This window comes from Cuculus canorus, chromosome 1 (genome assembly GCF_017976375.1).
Source record: "Cuculus canorus isolate bCucCan1 chromosome 1, bCucCan1.pri, whole genome shotgun sequence".
NCBI lineage: Eukaryota > Metazoa > Chordata > Aves > Cuculiformes > Cuculidae > Cuculus > Cuculus canorus.
In genome coordinates this window covers 128,237,233-128,256,143 of record NC_071401.1, presented here as the reverse complement: position 1 = coordinate 128,256,143, position 18,911 = coordinate 128,237,233, and the positions used below count along the sequence as shown (strand labels likewise).

The 18,911-nt window shown below is 38.2% G+C and overlaps 1 long non-coding RNA gene across 1 annotated transcript in view; it reads right to left on the bottom strand.

Annotated features, from left to right (window-relative positions):
• LOC128853907 (uncharacterized) overlaps positions 1-18,911 on the bottom strand; it is a 126,777-nt gene that overhangs the window by 31,475 nt on the left and 76,391 nt on the right. Inside the window, exon 7 of the long non-coding RNA XR_008452727.1 lies at positions 11,710-11,814. This is a non-coding gene — a long non-coding RNA (uncharacterized LOC128853907). The remainder of the gene's footprint in view (positions 1-11,709; positions 11,815-18,911) is intronic.

Below are 18,911 nucleotides of genomic sequence, written 5' to 3'. Positions count from 1 at the left end.
ACAGAAGGAGTTTCAGATGCTTTATTTTTACTGCCATACACACTGTTTTCTGAGGTGTTTGGCACTAAGGGTGCAAAGTATTAAAATGATTGATTGATTGCATTTTAAAAATAGAAGTACTGTTCTGATACCGGGATTAACTATTATCATTAAGATATGGCAGGATTTTAAACAGCTTTGAAGCTGCACCCTACTGTGAATGCAAAGCGTCCTTCCCCATCCCCCCTTACCCATATTATACACACAAAACAGAGTTTCTCATAAAGGAAGCAAGTAAATGCCACTAGCTTTGCTCCTCACGCAGTGAGGACTGTATCCAGAGGGCCACACCAACAACTCCATAGTGTCCTTTCAATTCCCATTGTGCATTTTTATTCTGCTTTCAGCGAACTTGTAGTCCCTCCCCCTCCTTTTTTTTCTGAAAAACATCATGCGTTGCTCTATGTGAGAAGCTTAATCAGGCTATTTTGAAGGTCCTTTTTATTTAAATATCCTAGATATTCTAGATCAAATCTTGGTTCTTGCAAGGGGTCGCAAATAATATTCGCCATGAGTGGTATAATTTGGTGGCCCAGCACAGTGTAAGCAGCTTCTGATTCAGAGCTGGGTGAGCCACTGCAGCTACAGGGAGACCCTGCCAGCAGCACGTTTGTGCCAATAGAAAAGAACAGTTGATGGCATCTACCCAAGGTCAGCTCCTCAAATTCGGGAGCTGGTTTTCTTCCAGACACTGTAAAGTCGCTTGTTTAAATGCAGCCAGTCGGCAACAATTAAGCATCTAAATAAAACATGCAGATTTTGTAGTCCTTTTGAAATCCCTTCCACGCCACGCTGTTTATTTTCTGTTTCTCACAGTCTTCATTATCCAACAATGAGGCTACAAAATGGCGGTCAGGGAGAGGCAGACATTTTGTAACTGTCTCATTAAAAGCCTAAGAGAACAATGAAAACGCACCAAATGAAAAGAAGCAATCCGAAGAGCCAAAAGGAGCGTGTAGCATTGCGATGGCTGAGCCTTAAAAGCAAATCTTTTATCTTATTTTTGTAGCAAAAGTTAAAACAAAGCCGCATTGAGAAGCAACCTGACCGCATTTTACCCCCATGCAGGAAAAATATAGTGTGGCACAGACCTTTTCAAACACTTTCACCTTGGCGAGTGCAGTTCATCACCTATCTGAGCAAAGGCTCTTCTGTGCCCCTGTCTACTGCATGCCATATGGACTCAAGACCACCCATTGACAGTGACTCAGTCGCTATAATCTTAACCACATTCTCCCCTTGAAAGTCCAGACACTAATGTTTTCTATTACAGCTCCAGGAACTTTACAGTCTTCAGCACAGCTTTTAAAGCACTTGAACACAATTAGCAAACGAACATTTAAAGAACGAAGCCTACCTCCACCTCTGCAGATAACTTTTTTACTTAAATTTAACTACCTAATGTGATATAAGCTAGAGACGGCAGAAGTAGAACAAAGTAACACCATAGATGATAAAAGCAAAAAAAACCCCAAGAATTAATAAGCACATCCCTTTTTTTTTTTTTTAATTGTGTGCCCAGATTGCTCCTAGAAGTATTAGCAACCAGTACATCTTAAGAAGCAAATATGCAAATTTTCAGATAAAAAACTGCAAAGCATATATTACTCATTAAAGATTTAGGTACCTGCCAAATTTCAGGTTTAAAGATTCGAACATTTTTACGCTGTTCCCTGAGGAAAAACAAAACAAACCAAACAAAAACAAAATAAAAAAAACAATCCCCAAGCATACCACAGCTTTTTAACACAGAAAACCTACACTTTTGTTGCTTTCTTATAAACAAAAAATGGCTGAGGGAATTTTGCTTACAGTTTTCAATGATTCAAAATGACCTAAGAGGCTGGGCTGATGTTATTTTTGAAAAGGGGAATATAAGTTTTAAAAAACCCACAAACACTCTGCAATTCTATATTGAAAAAAATTAATCCTTGTTAATTTTAATGCATTTCTGTTTTTAAGGGACTTGTAATATAGAACTTAAACCAACAAACCAGGTAAGGAATAATTACTTCGGCATGCTGAAAACACAGGCACTACACAGATACACTGAGGTTGGAAGAGATTAGGCTAAAGCAATGCATCTCTGTTCCTGCTCCTCTTTTCTAATGAAGACTTGCACTCCAATGTGATGCTGCTACTCAATATTCAACAAACCAGGTCATGAAACAGGCAGCTGAATAGGGAGAAATGGCTGGCACTCAAAATCCAAAGATAAGTAACCCTTCCCACAGTGCAGGTGGCAGAGTGATCCAGCTACTTGGAAAAAAAAGCCTGGAGAAGCTTATTTTGAAACTTTATCTCTTGGTGCTAAACGGAAGAAAGACGGTGTGCCTGACTGTGCTGAAAGAAAACTACTTGTGAGCCCTCAGAGAGAGCAGGGTAAAATGCTCTCAGAAAAGGGAAGAATTTAGCCTGTAATTTATGTAAGAGGGTGACACATTTGTCAGTAGTACTGTATCTCTCTGTGGTTTTACATGTGAGAAATCTCCAAGTTGCACACAGACTCTTCTTTTACAAGCAAGTAAGAGATACAGTCAAGTGTAAGGTGATTTGTTTGTGCCACCTAGACCTGTAGTATAGAAATAAAAGGACAGGAGCAGAATTATTAGCGCAGCCTGCGCCCTCAGCGAAGCCAGAGCTGCCCAGGACAGGCACACGTGCGATGCTATTAACATATGGTGGAGGTCTCACTCCAGACTGTACTGCAGCAAGCACTGAGAGAGACGTGTCTGAAGAGTCCAGCTGCTAAACGCCCCCCTCCAGCGCTCGCATGAAGGCTGTCTCTTACAACACAATATAGCCCTCTGTGTTGTATGGGAGATGTTATTTCTCTGAGACATATTTTGCAGTGTCCCGTATCTTTGCGGTGAGGCTAGCAATCTGCTACACTGCTGTGACAACAGGTGGGACAGCTCTTTCAAAACTCAAAAAAACCTGCCAAAATCCAGATGCCTGCCAAGCTTACTACACAGATGCTGTGTTCAAAGGTTACAATCCATCTCTATACCCACTAATTTAAAAGCAGCCTTCATAGAATCACAGAATGGTTTGGTTTGGAAGGGATCTTAAAGATCAGCTAGTTACAGTCATGGGGCTGATTACAGTTGTCCTTTGCTTTTGTTAGAAATCCCCAAAATTGTGGAAAGAATTCTGAGTTTTGTCACAAACTTTGAAACAGGCCAAAGTTCATGAAGAAGTCCCCTAAGGGTCATGACCTTTCAGAGTTAAGCTAGCTCCAGTCTGAGCCGGGAGAAAAACGCTCTGAGTTAACAGAGTTTCAAACTGGAAGTGTGTGAAACTTGTGGTTTGACAAGGTTTCCTTGCAAAGCCAGGTGAAATTCAGTGGTTTCTCTGATATTTCACAAAGAATGTCTGGGTGCCTTTGAACTTGAAACTCAAAGCAGAATCCAGCAGCTGCAAACTTAAACACAGCAAGACAAAGATTAAGGCAAAAAAAAAAAAAAAAGTTTGCCTGCGCTCCTGGGAAGAATATACGGGGTTTCACCTGCTGACATTTGAGAAAGCAAAAGTCTACATAGCCCGATGTTCAACTTCAGGTTAAATAAAAACATTTGGGAGGTATGGTAGAGGCACAGTTGCATTACGCTTTTGACTTACCTAAGTGAGGTACCTGTAGGTGGACTGCAGGGTCCCTGTTAATACTGCTGCCCACTACTATTCTTGCAACTACTCACATTGATTTCTAGAAGTTATGCAGTGCCATCACCACAGGCGATATCTCAGCCCCTTTTCTAGAACAACCAAAGCTACCAGGGCTTACTTTCAACAGTCAGGAGGGAATGAAAGAGAAGTTGGTTCTAGCCCTTGAATTTGGAGAACTAGAATCAAAGACAAAAACAATCACATGGATTTACGGCCTGAAGCAGTAATTTTCTTCAAGTAGCACTTTTTAGCCATCTCCTCTACAACTGTAAGCTTTCAAGGCTGATGAAACAAATGGCTTGGAGTCACTTCCATGAGGGGTATTATATTAGTTCAGGACAGTGTGAATCTGTGCTATTTGGCATCTGTTAGCTAGTTGATGCAGAATACTTTGAGCAGCTCCAGTCTTCTGGCCACAATAAAGAGCAGCTTCTAAGCAAGAGAGGGAAACCAGTGTGGAAAAATACCATTCGCATGGGCACCAATCGTAAACAGCCGTACAATTTATTAGCTTTGGTTTGCTGTATAATCGTATTGTGCAGGGAATTTATATTTTGAAAGTGCTTTTATTAAAAGCACCAACAACAGGAGAACCTACATGCAGCACATACAGCTGTTAAGGGAAAAAATGAAAGTTAATTTAGGCATGCAGGAAAGAAGAGAAAAGAAGAGAAAAGAAGAGAAGAGAAGAGAAGAGAAGAGAAGAGAAGAGAAGAGAAGAGAAGAGAAGAGAAGAGAAGAGAAAAGAAAAGAAAAGAAAAGAAAAGAAAAGAAAAGAAAAGAAAAGAAAAGAAAAGAAAAGAAAAGAAAAGAAAAGAAAAGAAAAGAAAAGGACTGTAAGCGGAATAAAAAAGAAAAGTAAAATAGGAAAGGAAAAGTGAGATGATTACAGACAGATGAGAATATAAAGACTGGCAAAATTGGGAGAAATCATACTGAAAATCAGGTAATGTGGATAAGAAGACTAAGCATGTTAACTATGGCTCATTTCTTTGACACATTTTTTTCTTAAGTGTAGCAAACTTTTAGCAGTAAACACATAGTAGTACCATTTAATTTTGATTCTACTGTAAAATCATTAGCGAAAGAAGAAAAAAACCCTAAATTTTGTCAGCACAATTTCGGTCTTTGGGGTGCCACTTCTTTGGTGAACTATTCCTTAACCACTTTTAAATGCTGGAAATTATATATGCTGATCCTAGAATAATATCCTTTGCCCCATCCCTCCAGTCTCCAATTATCCTTTAAGGAGCAAAGCTGCAAGAAAATTAACCATTTGTATTAAATGGTTAATCAGATCACCTCATGGGCTCTGCAGCATTCTCCCTAATGCTGTAGTTTCTGCCCATCTGATGAGCAGTTTTGCAAATGAAGAGCAGAAATATATTTTGCAGAGTCCTGAAGTACCACATCTGGCTTTTTAATCATATAGTTCTACATCCGTTTTTGACAAATCTATTTCCAAGTGGAGGAGCTTAATAGTTATATAGACAAGAAAGCATCAAATTGATACAGCTGTGGGCACAGAAGTACTGTGGGTTTTGATTGTGAACCTCGATAATACTAAAGTTCTGAAAATCATCTGGAATAAAATGAACTGCAGCAACAACAAACCCCAGAGTGCTTCGTATTAATTTAAAAAATACTGGATTTACCATTATGACACAATGTATCTTTTCATATGCATTCCTCCTCTCTTCATGATTTACGCAAGACCAGTTGCCGTGACAACTAAAATAATTGTTTTAATAAAGCAATGTCCCCCTATATTTTAAATCCTGCAGGTTCCTGAGACAAAGAAATCCACCCCACAACTCCAAATATACAAGATAATACAACACAAAAACAAGCCCAGTCAAATAAAAGGAGAACCCTGCACACTAAATGAATTTTGCACAGAAGTAGTATTTCTGGTCCACAACTCCAAGTACAAGCTTACAGCTTATTTTATAAGTTTTATTACCAATATCTCCTGCATTCGTATCTTCCTTCTGTATCCCCATGACAAACTGATCAAAACCTGTGTCTCTTAATTGGACTCCAATAAAATAAGCATAACGCACAATACAAGTATTGCGAGGATACAGCCTTAAATGCTAAGAACTCTGTACCTACTGAGACCAAGGCATCAGTTATAATCTGACATGAGGTAGTGATGAAAGGCTCATGAAGTGCCAAGGGAGAGTAGATCTTGTACATCTGAGCAAACGGTCTTCAAACAAGACTACACAGATGGCCCAAAGGACATATGTCTTTGCAGGACCAGGTCCTTGAAGTGCAAGTAGCAATCCTAAAGTTTACTCTTAATTACAGAGACATGGAAGTGTATTGGTCAGTACAAATAATCAAAGCCTGGTGGCGAAATTCTTGGAAGGAAAATGTGACCATCTTAGTTCACTGGAGTGAAATGCTAACTCTCTAAATTCTCCCTGCATGCTGCCCAGTCCTCAGAAAGAGACTTCGATGTGCTCTTTGCAGCCCTGTAGTGACTTCAACCTATTGCACAAAATTATCCAGACCACTAATAGTTAACAGAAAGTGTAAAAAAGAGAACAATCACACATTGTCAAGGGAGACGAAATTAAATATCCCAACAGACATTCCTGTTCATACGACATTCAGGCCAACAAGGCTTCCTCAGATATTGCAGTGATAACAATACAATTAGTTTCATTATTAATGCTAATTCAATGGGAATTTAGTGGAACAAATAGTTCAAATTAGTGACTTCTTTTAGGAATTCTGGGCTGGCAAGCGTAACATTTATCTCTCTATAAAGCAACAACAGACAGCTTAAACTTCAGGTCTGCTTCCTTTGCAACACTAGGCATCACATTACTAACCCAGAGCTAGGTAATCCTTCTCCTGCCAACTTTAATGAGTTTTCAGCTACCTAAGCAGGCTTCAAACTAATGAGCACAGGTAGCATTAGCAGCAGTGCAGCCACTGCAGCGCGAAGCCTATCTCTTGTACAGCCATATCCAGACAGTGCCTGGGACCCAGACCAGCCAGACAAGAGCTGGTTTGGGTACGTTCTGCTAAGAGGCAGTTCCAGCATGTGCTTCAAGCTAATTCTTACTTGTGTGACAGTGACTACAACACCAAAAACCAGCGTTTGGACTACCAAGATGATTTGATTAGCGGCACAGCATGACTGGATTAGCAGCTGATGCACTGCGTTAACTCAAGTTTGAAGTCTCTCGCCACTGCTATATTGCATTACCAATTTAAACGTCGGTAGCACTTGTTCTTCAAAGCAGGCTCCCAAAGGACTAGCTTACTCAAGTGAAAAGCACCACTCCACAAAACTAGAGGTTTCTGTAGGGTGAATGAAGCTAAGGTTCCAGTAACACTTCGAGTTTGATCTGTAGTTAACACTTCAGTGAAGACAGACCCTTATTTTACAATAAGATTTTTATCTTCCCCCCCCTCCCCCGAAAGTATTTACTTTCTGAAATACTTTGAAAACTATGTAATTAATACCATGCTCCTGATTTTACATAGGAGGATGTGTTTTAAGGGTATTTTGAAGCATAAGCCCTGCAGAAACTATTCCATGTATGTTTTTTACCTTTAAAAGCTTCTCTCTGCCACTTTACGTATTTCTGAGTAGGAATCACATACAGATTACCTAGTTTAGAGTAGTTGTTTACATGAGTTTTACATTCAAAGTTTCCATTTTTTATTCCTTTGCCACTGTGAAAGAGTTAATCTTGCATCTTAATGTGAATTTACCCTTAATAAGAAAGCACTAAAGCAAGCCAACAATAATAAGCTAAATGAAGACCATTCTTTCGCCTTTTGTCAATATTTTCACAGTAACAAATAGATCAAACGCAAGATATTTTTTAAGGCTTTTATTTTTTTCCCTCCTTGTAAATCAGAAATGCATTGGTATACTTAATTTCAAAACGCTGCCTGTGGATTAGGCTAATTGATGGATTAAAAAAAAAAAAAACCTTCCCAAACCCTGCTATATCGTAGATGGAAAAGTACACAAAATATCCTTTTGTTATTTCCCTCTACTTGTTTTCTAGCTGTACCTGCTTCCCCTTTCATATTCCTATTCTAAGACTTCAAAAAACTATAACTTATATTTTCCTAAATAAGTGAAGGATTTTAGACTACATTCAGAGGAAGATACTCAAGTGCCTACATACTTGCTATGTGACATGGATATAGCTGGCATACTCATTTGGGAAGAGGTAGAAAATTCCCCCTTTCAGTATGAACTCAGCCCCTGAAAAACAGAAGGAATACCTCTGTGGTCTGTGCAGGCACTACTGTTTGTGGGAGAAGGGTTTGAAATGTGTTTGAAGACCCAATGGACTTTAACTCTCGTATCGGTACAAGTTTTAAATCTTCCTAAGCAAGTTCAGAAGACGCTTCTGCCCAGTGAGAGGTATCTGCAAGACCAGTCTAACTTTTCCGCACAAGGGCACCGGCCAGACTCTGAAAACATTCCTCTGCAATACTTGCTTGTCAGAGGTGATTTAATTTGTGGACTTGAATATCCTTTTATCCTGTCCTTCTGTCCTTACTGGTTATATATGACCAAGGACTCCTCAATAAAATGTAGACTGCTGCCGTTAATAACTGCTTTAACATACGGACACGAGCTTTCCTGGAAAAAGCTTTTGTAAAAACTACGAACTCTGGTCCAGTTGCAGATGGACATGAAGGCAGCAGTGGCAGTGGTGGCAATGAGACAGCTGATGGATGGGGTCATACTGTGGCCTCAACACAAAGGGCAAGTTCAGGCTGGACCGCCTCTTCCTTCATGCAGCTGAATCAGAGAACGGAGTCTTAAAACTAGAAGCAAAAGTGACAGAAAAAGCTTTCTGTTCAATAAATAGTCAACTCTTCCAGCTGGCCCCAGGCAGCTGTGATGTTTACCAGCACTAAAAGAGCCCATCAGAAGAATGCCATGAAAACAGCCTGCGATCACCACTTCCTGAGGTGTTTGGTGCCCTTTCTGGCCCTCATCCAAAGTGAAAGGGTCCTCTCTAAAAGTTTTGCAAGAGTGGTGGAAGCAGTGATGGATTACTTACAAATGCCATCCTAAGTTTTAATAAAACATTTTGGAGAGAGAGGCAGACATGTAGCGTGAACACAAAAAAATGAATGCTAACTCTCAGAGAAACAAAAGCCTCATTTGCAGCTCCAAAGATTTTGAATTTCATCTTTAGCATGGATGCAGTTTTGTTATTTACCACATACTTGAAACAACCAAAGTGGTTTTTTTCTGTGTTTATTTTGGAGCTGGCTATTTTGAAGGTCACAGTCCCTGCTAAGGGAGAAACCTGTTTCTCTAGGGTACTGAGAACTAAACAGAGGGGGAAAAAGGCACAGAGAAAGTAGCTGCCTTACATACAGAACTCAAGTGTTCTGCTTCCTTCCTTGTTAAGTCTGTAGTCAGAACTTTACAATAAACATGAACTGTTGTTTTTAAAAATGAATGTAATTCTGAATTTCAAAGGAATTCTTTTGTAACTTTTTCCCTCCTGGAACGTCTTCTGATGAGCTGCAATATAAAGGGACGTTATCATTTGTTGATTGGCTCTGACAACCTTAGAGGCTTCCCACTCTCCTGTCTGTGGTCATTTATGTAATGGGACCTATGTCAAGCCAAATATTTTGTGCTGTTCTGACTTGGAGATAAGACTGAGGAGGTGCGGGGAAGGCAGCAAATGCCCTGAGAGTCTTGGGAAAGCAAACTGAGACAGAAATCGGCTACTGCATAGGGCACATACTCAGCTGAAACCACAGACTTCTGCGCCATGAACCAGAGGAATCCAGTGAAGAAATGGTGCAGGACAGGAAAGGAGAGAGTGAACAGAGAGGCTATGAAGACCACCAAGGCGATTTGACCATAGGGAAGTGCAGCACCTACACCAATCAACCCGCAGTCTGTCTGTCCTTGCTCAAGGAGGTCACACAAGATCTTACCACAGTAAAGCTACATTCCATATCTGACAACAGGAATTCACTTCGAAGTCTCAGGTGTTAAATAATGCAAAGAAGGATCAAAGCCAGCAGCTATATGAAAAGAGGCTTCTTTCATAACTTAATTGCTCATCTGCAAAATACCAATGTTATTTATTTAAGCAACCATGGCCTTTTTTTGATGTGCTGGTAACGTAATGTTCATGTGCGGGTGTCAGAAGAATAGCATGATAATAAAATAATAATACTTTAAATGAGGAGTCGCTCAATTTTTTTTTTTTGCTGGGACAGATCCTTGTATAAATAGAGCTGCATTGTACCTCACTAAGGCAGGGGTTACAGCTGTTTCCAATTCTGTCCCAGACTCTGCATTTGCAGAAGAGAAATATGTTTGGATGCATTCTTCAGATGTTTTTTTCTCATGTGCAAACCATGAGAAATGTACCAAGATTTTGGGAATCCCTCCCTCTTAGCTAGCCTCTGTTCTTCTTGCTATATCCCAGATTATGGCAGATGTCAGGTATGTTTCCCCAACCCTAGTGCCAAGAAGCATTATTTGTGCACAAGGTGTCTTCTATGGTTCTAATTAAACAGATAAAGCACGTACAGGCAGGGAACAGCATATGCACACACCAGTCCAAAGGACTAGACATAATCCGTTCCTTACTTACAAAGATGTCAACAGTAAGAGATAATGATTAAGTCTCCAGTCCCTACTCACTATTTGTGCCCAACTGTGATAAACAACACCAAGAAAGCGCAGCGGTTACCAAAACAGCAGATTATAAGAAACCCTAAAAAAAGGGGTGGGGGTGGTGTAGATAGAAGAGTTCTACAGAGTGGAAAAATGAGGAAGAATTTATCCAAATTATTCTTACATAGTGTTATTTTGCTTCAGAAAGGGTGCGCTCTGTCTCATGCCTAGACATTGTAGTGAGAAACTATCTCTTATTTCATTTAGGATTCTCAAATTTGGGACATTAATTAAAATGGGACAGGAATCCATGACAATATAAGATTATCTTCTCTTCAGAAATTGTCTTGGAGCTGTATACGCAATTTACCTTTAGGTGATATCTATGTGCTCAGATGCAGCCTGACCCGAGTAAGGTATACACCTGTACTACACTTTCCAGTGAAACAACAGAGCTACATCGATTTTTCTTTTAATTACCTGCAATATCAGTTGTATATGCTGTAATGTACTTTAATGTAAGTATATAAAAGTACAGATCAGAACTGACTGCTACCAATGTGAAGGGAAACTGTGTGACCTCTCAACACCATTTAAACACACTATTAGGTTTTAATAAAGTCAAGCAATATTGTTAGTTATATTAGCACAGATAAGCAGTCCTTGAAGTATAAGTGAATTGTACATACTAGAATAAGATTAAGTCTTATTTCTTAAATCAGTAAATTTAAGAACTAATAGTTTTAAAGCCATATGGTTACCACATTCAAAAAAACCCCAAACTTTCAAGAGTTCAGGAAAGAGATTAAAAGCCTGTATAATATATTTAGATACTGAATACACAAGGATTAGGTGTGTGTTTTGGGACTTAGTTAAATTCTTCTGTAATCTATACATATTTAGGAAGGCAATGAGAAACTCCACAAGCAGATGTTATTTAATAGTGTTTCGATATGAGAGTATTCTTTCTGACATGCTGAGGGAATGCAGGCTTACCAAGAAAGATGTCAAAACTGAAATGTGAATAATTAACTCTGAAAGAATGTGGAAGCTGCACAGATAGGAAGAGAACTGTGTTGTACTTCACCGAGACTGGAATGAAATACTGAGGGGCTGCAAAGCTTTCCAGAAGTTTAGGCTGTGGCACAATGTTCTAACTAAGTATACTTTGCAGGAATGTGCTGCTTTTGATTTGAAAGAATAAACGCTTTCCAAAATGTGGACAGCCTACAGTGTTTTTAGCAATGTTTTAAAAAACATATTTTAACTACAATGAAGCAGAAAAAAAAAATCTCTGTTCAAGTGAAAGATGACTTTATCAACTTCTTAAGGCACGTTAGGTGACTTACCAAAAGGTGACTTACTTCAAATAGTTGAAGTCCTACTACTAAGTCTTCCTTGTTTGCATTGACATTATATTCGGAATAGACAATGGTAAGCAGACTCTGGTTTGTATGTTATTAGTGAACCTGAAATAAAGAAAAGAATTTTGTTTCAGAATTACTTTTATTCTCCATGCCTCAAGGAACACAAGCACTGCCAAACTTCATTACTGACATATCTGAAAATCCCACTGAGGTCTCAGAGACAATACCCTAACACAGCAGACACCAATACCAAATGATTCCATACAAGGCGGATCTAAGTGAAGGCAATTTTAAAATAAGGTCTCATCTACAAAAGCTTCTTACCCATAACACTTACAGCTCAGCTGATGTCCAAGAGTAAGTCTGAAGCTCACTTAATTTCTTCTTGCTAGGCCTGTTCTCAGTGGCATGCTGTTCGAAACATGACCACTGCTTAAACAAACTGGAAAATTTTCTATTTCTGAGTTTCAGATTTTCACTGCAACCATTTAAAAAACCCTCCCTTGCAAAAGAATGCCACTTCTGTATTCATGAACAGCATGGCTCATGCACTTTCATACTGATTGGAATACTTAAATAAAAGCAAAAACCTTTAGCTTTTTGTAGCTGAATCTCACAAGCAAGCAACACAGTAACACCAAGAATCAATCTAATTATGGTTCATGGCCTTGATTTTATGCATTAATAATCTGATCTCCATTATTATCGAAATTAAGAAAGAGTCCATGAGAGTTGCGAATGGAAAAAAAAATGAATCTCCATCACTGCACGGCAACATCAGACTGTAGATACAGATTGAAAGAATATGGTATTCTGATGATCTCTGCAACAATTATTTATCTTATAACTTCTATTTTTCAACATTGACTGTTTTCTCAGTTGCCATAAGATCCAACAAGAGTCAGTGAACCAAAGAACCACTGATTGCAAAAAACTAACTCATGGAAAAATATTCATCTATCTTTTACACTACACTTTGTTATATACAAACAATCCCGAGCTGTCCTTCAGGACTGTTAAAGGTCGTACCAGAGCCGTTCAGTGCATTTAACACTACATCACTGAACTTCAAAATCCCGTCATGGAGAGAATAGTGTTTACTACGTAATTCCTCCAAGTATCCCAGTATCAAAAGCAAAAATGCTCCATCTTCTCATGTTAGAACAATGTTGATAACACAGATTTAGCTTCAGGAAACTGGGACCACTCTTGTTAAGGAGGACACATTATAATTATGATCTTTTCTGTCATCATCAGGTTTGTAAACTTGTTAGGAAAAAAACCTCCACAAATTTTGCTTTAAGGAACAACTGATGCCAAAATCTACACTGAAAAATTCTAACCATCTTGTGTACAGATTAAGTTATATTCAGAGCATGATACCTTCATTTTTCAATGGCTAAACTCTCACTTTATACCTCTTCAGAACTTTATGCAGAAATACATTTCCTCATTCTTCCTCTGTGAGAGCTGTGCAAAGATCTACTGCTGGCACGAGCAGCAGTGTATCCAACAGTGAAAATGCCTGTAAATGTCATTGCCAAAATATCTTTTAATTAAGAAGGCAAGCACAGCCATGAAAGAACCCGATTTATGTTTTACTGCTTTTAGAAGTTCACAACTTACTAATTCTAAGTAGTGATGTGCCTACCATTTTGGCAAGGAAGCACCAGCTTTTTAATGTACTGTCAGCCAGCAGTAGTTGCTGTATTGTTCACAGATTCTTTTACCTTCACCAAGGTATAGGTCATCAAAAAGAAGTTTTGATGGGGCTTGCTATCTTGAAGAAAAAGGTTTAAATAACACTAGAGCAACAAAATACAACTTCTCTCATATTTCTGCATTTCCAAAGACATAACTTAGTATTACTGAAATACTCTTAATAGCTGCTAATTTTTTACCAAAACACCAGGAAAAAAATGTTCTGATACATCTTAAAATATATTAAACCCATTCACAATCAGCCTGGTTATGTCCTTCTAGCCAAAGGAAGGAAACCAAAAGCTGCCTTCTAAGGTATAATTCATGATACAGTTTCCATTAAGCACTTGCTACCACAGGTACTGAACATTTGTTATCCCTCAAAGTGCTGCACAGAAAATGCACATATGGATTAAAAAATCATTCCAAGTTTTGCATGTGCCTAACCAGGCTTGCCCCCATGCAGAGACAGATTAGTATATTCCTCTCCTGGACTCTGACAGTTACCTATAAACAGCTACGGTTTGGCTACAAAGAGCAAAACTCTCTGCAGGGTGCTTTACTGTGATTTTATTTTTAAGGGAGGAGTATTATTTAGTCTTGCTAATGACATTTTCCAGAAACTGCTTTAAATACATTCTTTCCCTCCCCAAAATTATTTTTATGATCATCAGTACAAATTAGGTTTCCAAGAATAGAATGTTTTCTTACACATACAATGTCAAATTGAATAGATCAAAATCTAATCTATTTTCTTTTCTTCACAGATTTTTTTTTTTACAATGGATATGTATGTATTTGTGTAAATCTATACTGCAAAAGCGGCCCTATTATTTAAAGTAATAAATAATATTTAAAAAATATAATGTAGAATAAAATAAAATAAATACCAAGTACCTAAATTATAAATAATAAATCAAAAAGAAAACCAATACTCAGCTTTCACCATCAAACCTATCACTTCAAACTGCTCTGCTTCTATAGGGAAATTAAAGTTTTATGCTGCTAGTACTGAGAATCCAATACAAGCCTGATCCTTTGCACATAAAATGTGTTGCCTTTGCTCCAAACTCTCAAAGCCATCTATTTTCTGTTTATCTCCTCTATGTAAGCCCTACAGCGCATTAACTACCAGAACTTCCTGCCTCCTTGAGAAATGGCAGTGCCAGCGCTCTTACTATATTTTGTATGCCTACAAACAGCAAGTGCTAATTTCACAGATTAAACAGTTTTTCTCTAACTGTAACCACAATCTGTGTATTGCAACATCACTGGGGATTTTTCTGCCTCACTCTATCCAGAGCATCACTATCCATTATAACCGATGTACATTTATCTACACATATCCATATCCATGAAAAAAGGTAATATGTTCTTCACTTTTATCCTCTGAAATATGAATTAAGGAACTGTCTTTGGTGACAGTCTGCTCTTTTGTCTGTGCATTCCTAGCAAAAGAATAACAATGCTCAATGGATTTCAATCAAGCATTAACAAGAGGAATGAAAAATATTTTACATAGTTCCCTTTCTTCATATGCACAACTAAATCAGGCATATCTGCTCAGTATTCAGGCAGATAGACACTGTTTTCATACAGTTATAAATGATCACCGAGATGATGATCATAGAAAGAAGTTAGCAGGGAACAAACACATGAAAAGCCTTTCTCGTTTTGTTTATTTATACGCTGTATTTCACAGCACCTTCTCCTATCGTAAGTCAACCAGTTAGGCATTGCTGAAAGAAACCCTGTCCAACAACGCGGGAAAAGAAAAGATGCCATGGAATAATTTTTTTAATGAAACCAAAAGGAAACCGAAACAGGGCACAAGATTCAAACAATACTGTACTAGAAATTATACAACAAATTCTACCAGCTAGGGGGATAAAAAGCAAGCTAAGCACATCCCTTTTTCAATCCCATTTTGTTAATTCTTCACTAGTGCACATACCTAGAAAAGACTTCATCTGAATTCCAGTTTAATCTCTCCCTAGACTATCCTGGAAACATTCTATTTAAACGCACTCTCATTTTCTTCATGTCATGTTATGTGTTTCTTCCCTGGAAGTGCAGTCTGTTGTCCTGAGAGGGTCATACAGGTAACATTCAATATACAATTCTAAAATAACAGCAGCATTTATCAATTCCAAAGTCCACCAGTGCTATTAATTCTCACAGAATATACCCACATAACTGAGGTCATAAGGTCTGGAACTCTAAAAAGCTGCAAAACCATTTCTAGCTCCAGCAGCAGGGAAGGACAAAAGTAAAGGGAAGTGAATTTGTGTGAAGCCTGGTGACTAAACCAGGTCTCTGTCCTGGTTTGGAGGTTTGGAAACCAGTTCTTAGAATTTTTTCTCACTCTCCTCAAAATACAGTGTTTGTGTAATCACAAGGAAGCAAGAAAACAAAGTATTGATAAAACACATTTAGGCTTCCCTTTCAACAGCAATGAATTTTTCATTTGGACCATTGCACTGAGTACTCATTAATTCAACAGCAAAATAATGGAAGGACCACGAAGTTTAAGAGGAAGTCTTTAATTTCAGTATTCTTTGTCTGATTGTTGATGAAAATACCCTCAAAGCAGACACTAGAAACTAACAGACTCGTTTCTTGCTCCAAGGATGTAAATGACATAAATAAACTAAAGGATGCACCAACTAATACATACCCGTAATGCAGGCATAAACTTAAACACAAATTTTGTCTGAAATCCAGGAAAAAAAGCAGTTTACTAATAGATAACAACCTTTGCTTTTTATTAGCCAGTGGTATACACTGCTTTCACCTGAAATATTACTGCATTTTTCAAAACTCTATATTGAATTAAGTGGCTGCTTTACCACATGCACAGGAACTGATAACCTTTCAGCAAGTGTCGCTGGAGTAGTGCAATGCAACCAGAACTTGTAGTCTCATCTCTGCTTCTAAATTGTACTCCTGCCCTGAAAAGGCAGAATGCATCTGCCAAAATAAATACTCTTTGCACTTTTCATCAGTAACACAATACAGAAATTACCTGAGAAGATTTGGCATATGACTAAAATTATGCATGTGAATGGTTCTCCGTGCCTTGGAGAAGCCGGTGCTGACCAGTCACCAAAAACCACCGCAGCACAGTTAAGAGAAAAATACCCTTGCAATAAGTATATCTGTTGCACAAATCCAGTTTCCATTTCCATCACCCAGAAAAGCTAGCTGTGGTGACCCATATGCTGGTCTACTTGTAAGAGCCTAGAAAACCACATCCCCTTTGCCTCCGTTTCTCTCAAAGGCTCAAGGCCCAAGGAGGACACAGGAACGAATTCTAAAGATCTAAGAGGTTCTAAGGAACCACTCTTCTTCTGGGATTTGTTTAGCAGTCACAAACCTATAAAGTCTGAAACTCACTGCTTTACACAAAAGCTAACCGACTGGTATGTGCAATAGGATGCTCAGGTTTCCTCATTTAATATTCCCATATTAAACACCTTACTGGAGCCCTGTAACTAAAGACTTAAAGACTAACGCCCTCCTAGAGCTGGATGCAAATTATCTCCTAATATTAATATATTATTCCGGAACAGTGAAAAATGGATGAACATCCCAAAACAGTATGGCTACGTGCAAATGGTATGCCTGCATTTTACACATTTTTATTTTTCGTTTTAATTATCAAAGCAGAAATCAGTCTAAGAACCAAATGTTTTAAGTCTAAATTCATTAAACTTCTAAGTTTATTTATCTAAGCAGAGAAAAGAAAGTAAACTGAAAAATATTTTCAGTAATTAAAATGAAGTAACTGACATTAAGTAGGGAAGGGAAATGCGTATTTTGTTTTAACATGCATTTTTAATACAACACCTACTTAGGACGGTATTTGAGAGCTCACATAAATATTTTAACATTGTAAATTGCATCTTTACTGAACTGTACATAATCACATCTATTATTTTTATCATTTTCTTGAAAGAGAAATCTAGTAAACTTACATTTAATTTCAGCACCTTAAAGCAATAACAGATCTGTACCTTTGCCTGCACTCTATGTCCATCTTCACTGTGTCCAGGACTATTTTCAACTGCAAATGATTCCTTAAGCTATAAGTGCACATTAAGATACATAACTGGCCATACGACTGAAATGGCCTCCGGAAGGAGGATGCAAAGTCTGAACTGTCACCTCCAACTCTGTTTCTCAGTGACACGGAGGCAGAGTTCCACAAATAGCTGGGCAGTTATATTAAGAGGTTGTGTGATGTCCTGCCAGGGTCTTTACTAGGCTTCTAGAGTACAAAGGTCATATATCACTTATTTATAGAGGAGGAGAACACTGTACGAACCATATGGGCTTTTAGAGAGCTTATACTTCTAACCAAAATGACTCTGTGATTCTGTGAAATAGTGCAATGTACATCACACTTTGAGAAATGACATTAAATTACACCTATAATTGAATGATGTCCTCTTTAACTATTATATGGTCTTGATTCAAAAAGAAAATCAAGATGTGCTTAAATCTTGCTCAGTTGGGACAGTTTACCTTGTTTTATCATTTGAAATGACATCTAAAGGAGCCTTTGGTCTCTAATTTTAGACAGACTGAGCAGTGCTAAGATGAGGATTCCTCTTATTCTGTGTTTGTAGAGTGTTTAGGACAGCTGTATCTTTATTCCTATGAATAAATTACTTTCTCTTCTGCATCTGCATAGCACGCTGTAGAAGCTGTTTTAAGTATGAGCAGTATGAATCCATCCTCCTCAGTCATAACATGCATCACCTTACCATAAAGGGGTTTGTAAGTTTTATTCTCACCCCAGTTTTGCCATCTAGTAACTGCAGTCGCTTGGTCAAATCACTCCTGCTTTGCCTCTGCTCTCCTGGGACCAGGTAGTAGAGTGCTAATGTTTGCCAGCCAGCTGTTGTGTGGCTTAATTATCTCCACAAAGGAAAACAGAATTACTGCAAATTGTTGTTCAAGGATTTGAAATGCATGCCGTGCCTGTCAATAATATCAGTAAATCAATCAGTATTTTGAGTAAATAAATACAGGTTGTTCTCTAAAAAACAAACATCTTTTCCCCCTTTTCAGTTAAAAAAGGGGACTAAAGAGTAGTCTTCAGTCCTGTGGTGAACTCTGCCTTCCCTCCCACTTCTCACTTCCTAACAGTCTGGAAAACTAAAGCATATTGTGTCTCTCTCTAGACACTGTTTTTATTTTAACATTATTGATTTTAAAACTTGACAGAACCTTTAATAAGACATAATAGGAAAGTTGAATGTTAGTCCCAAGAGTCAGAAAAACACTCAATTTTAACCCGTCTGAAATGCAGCAAACAAGAGAAATTTTCTTTCAAGAAAGAAAATGAACAGGTAGAATTACTTTAGTAGTCTACACTAAGATACTTCTATTGCATAAGCATAAACTTTGAGTATACACAAGACACATACACCTTCTGGAAAATGCATAAAATCACTGACTGTAGAAGTTTATATTTGAAATTTTTTGCTTAG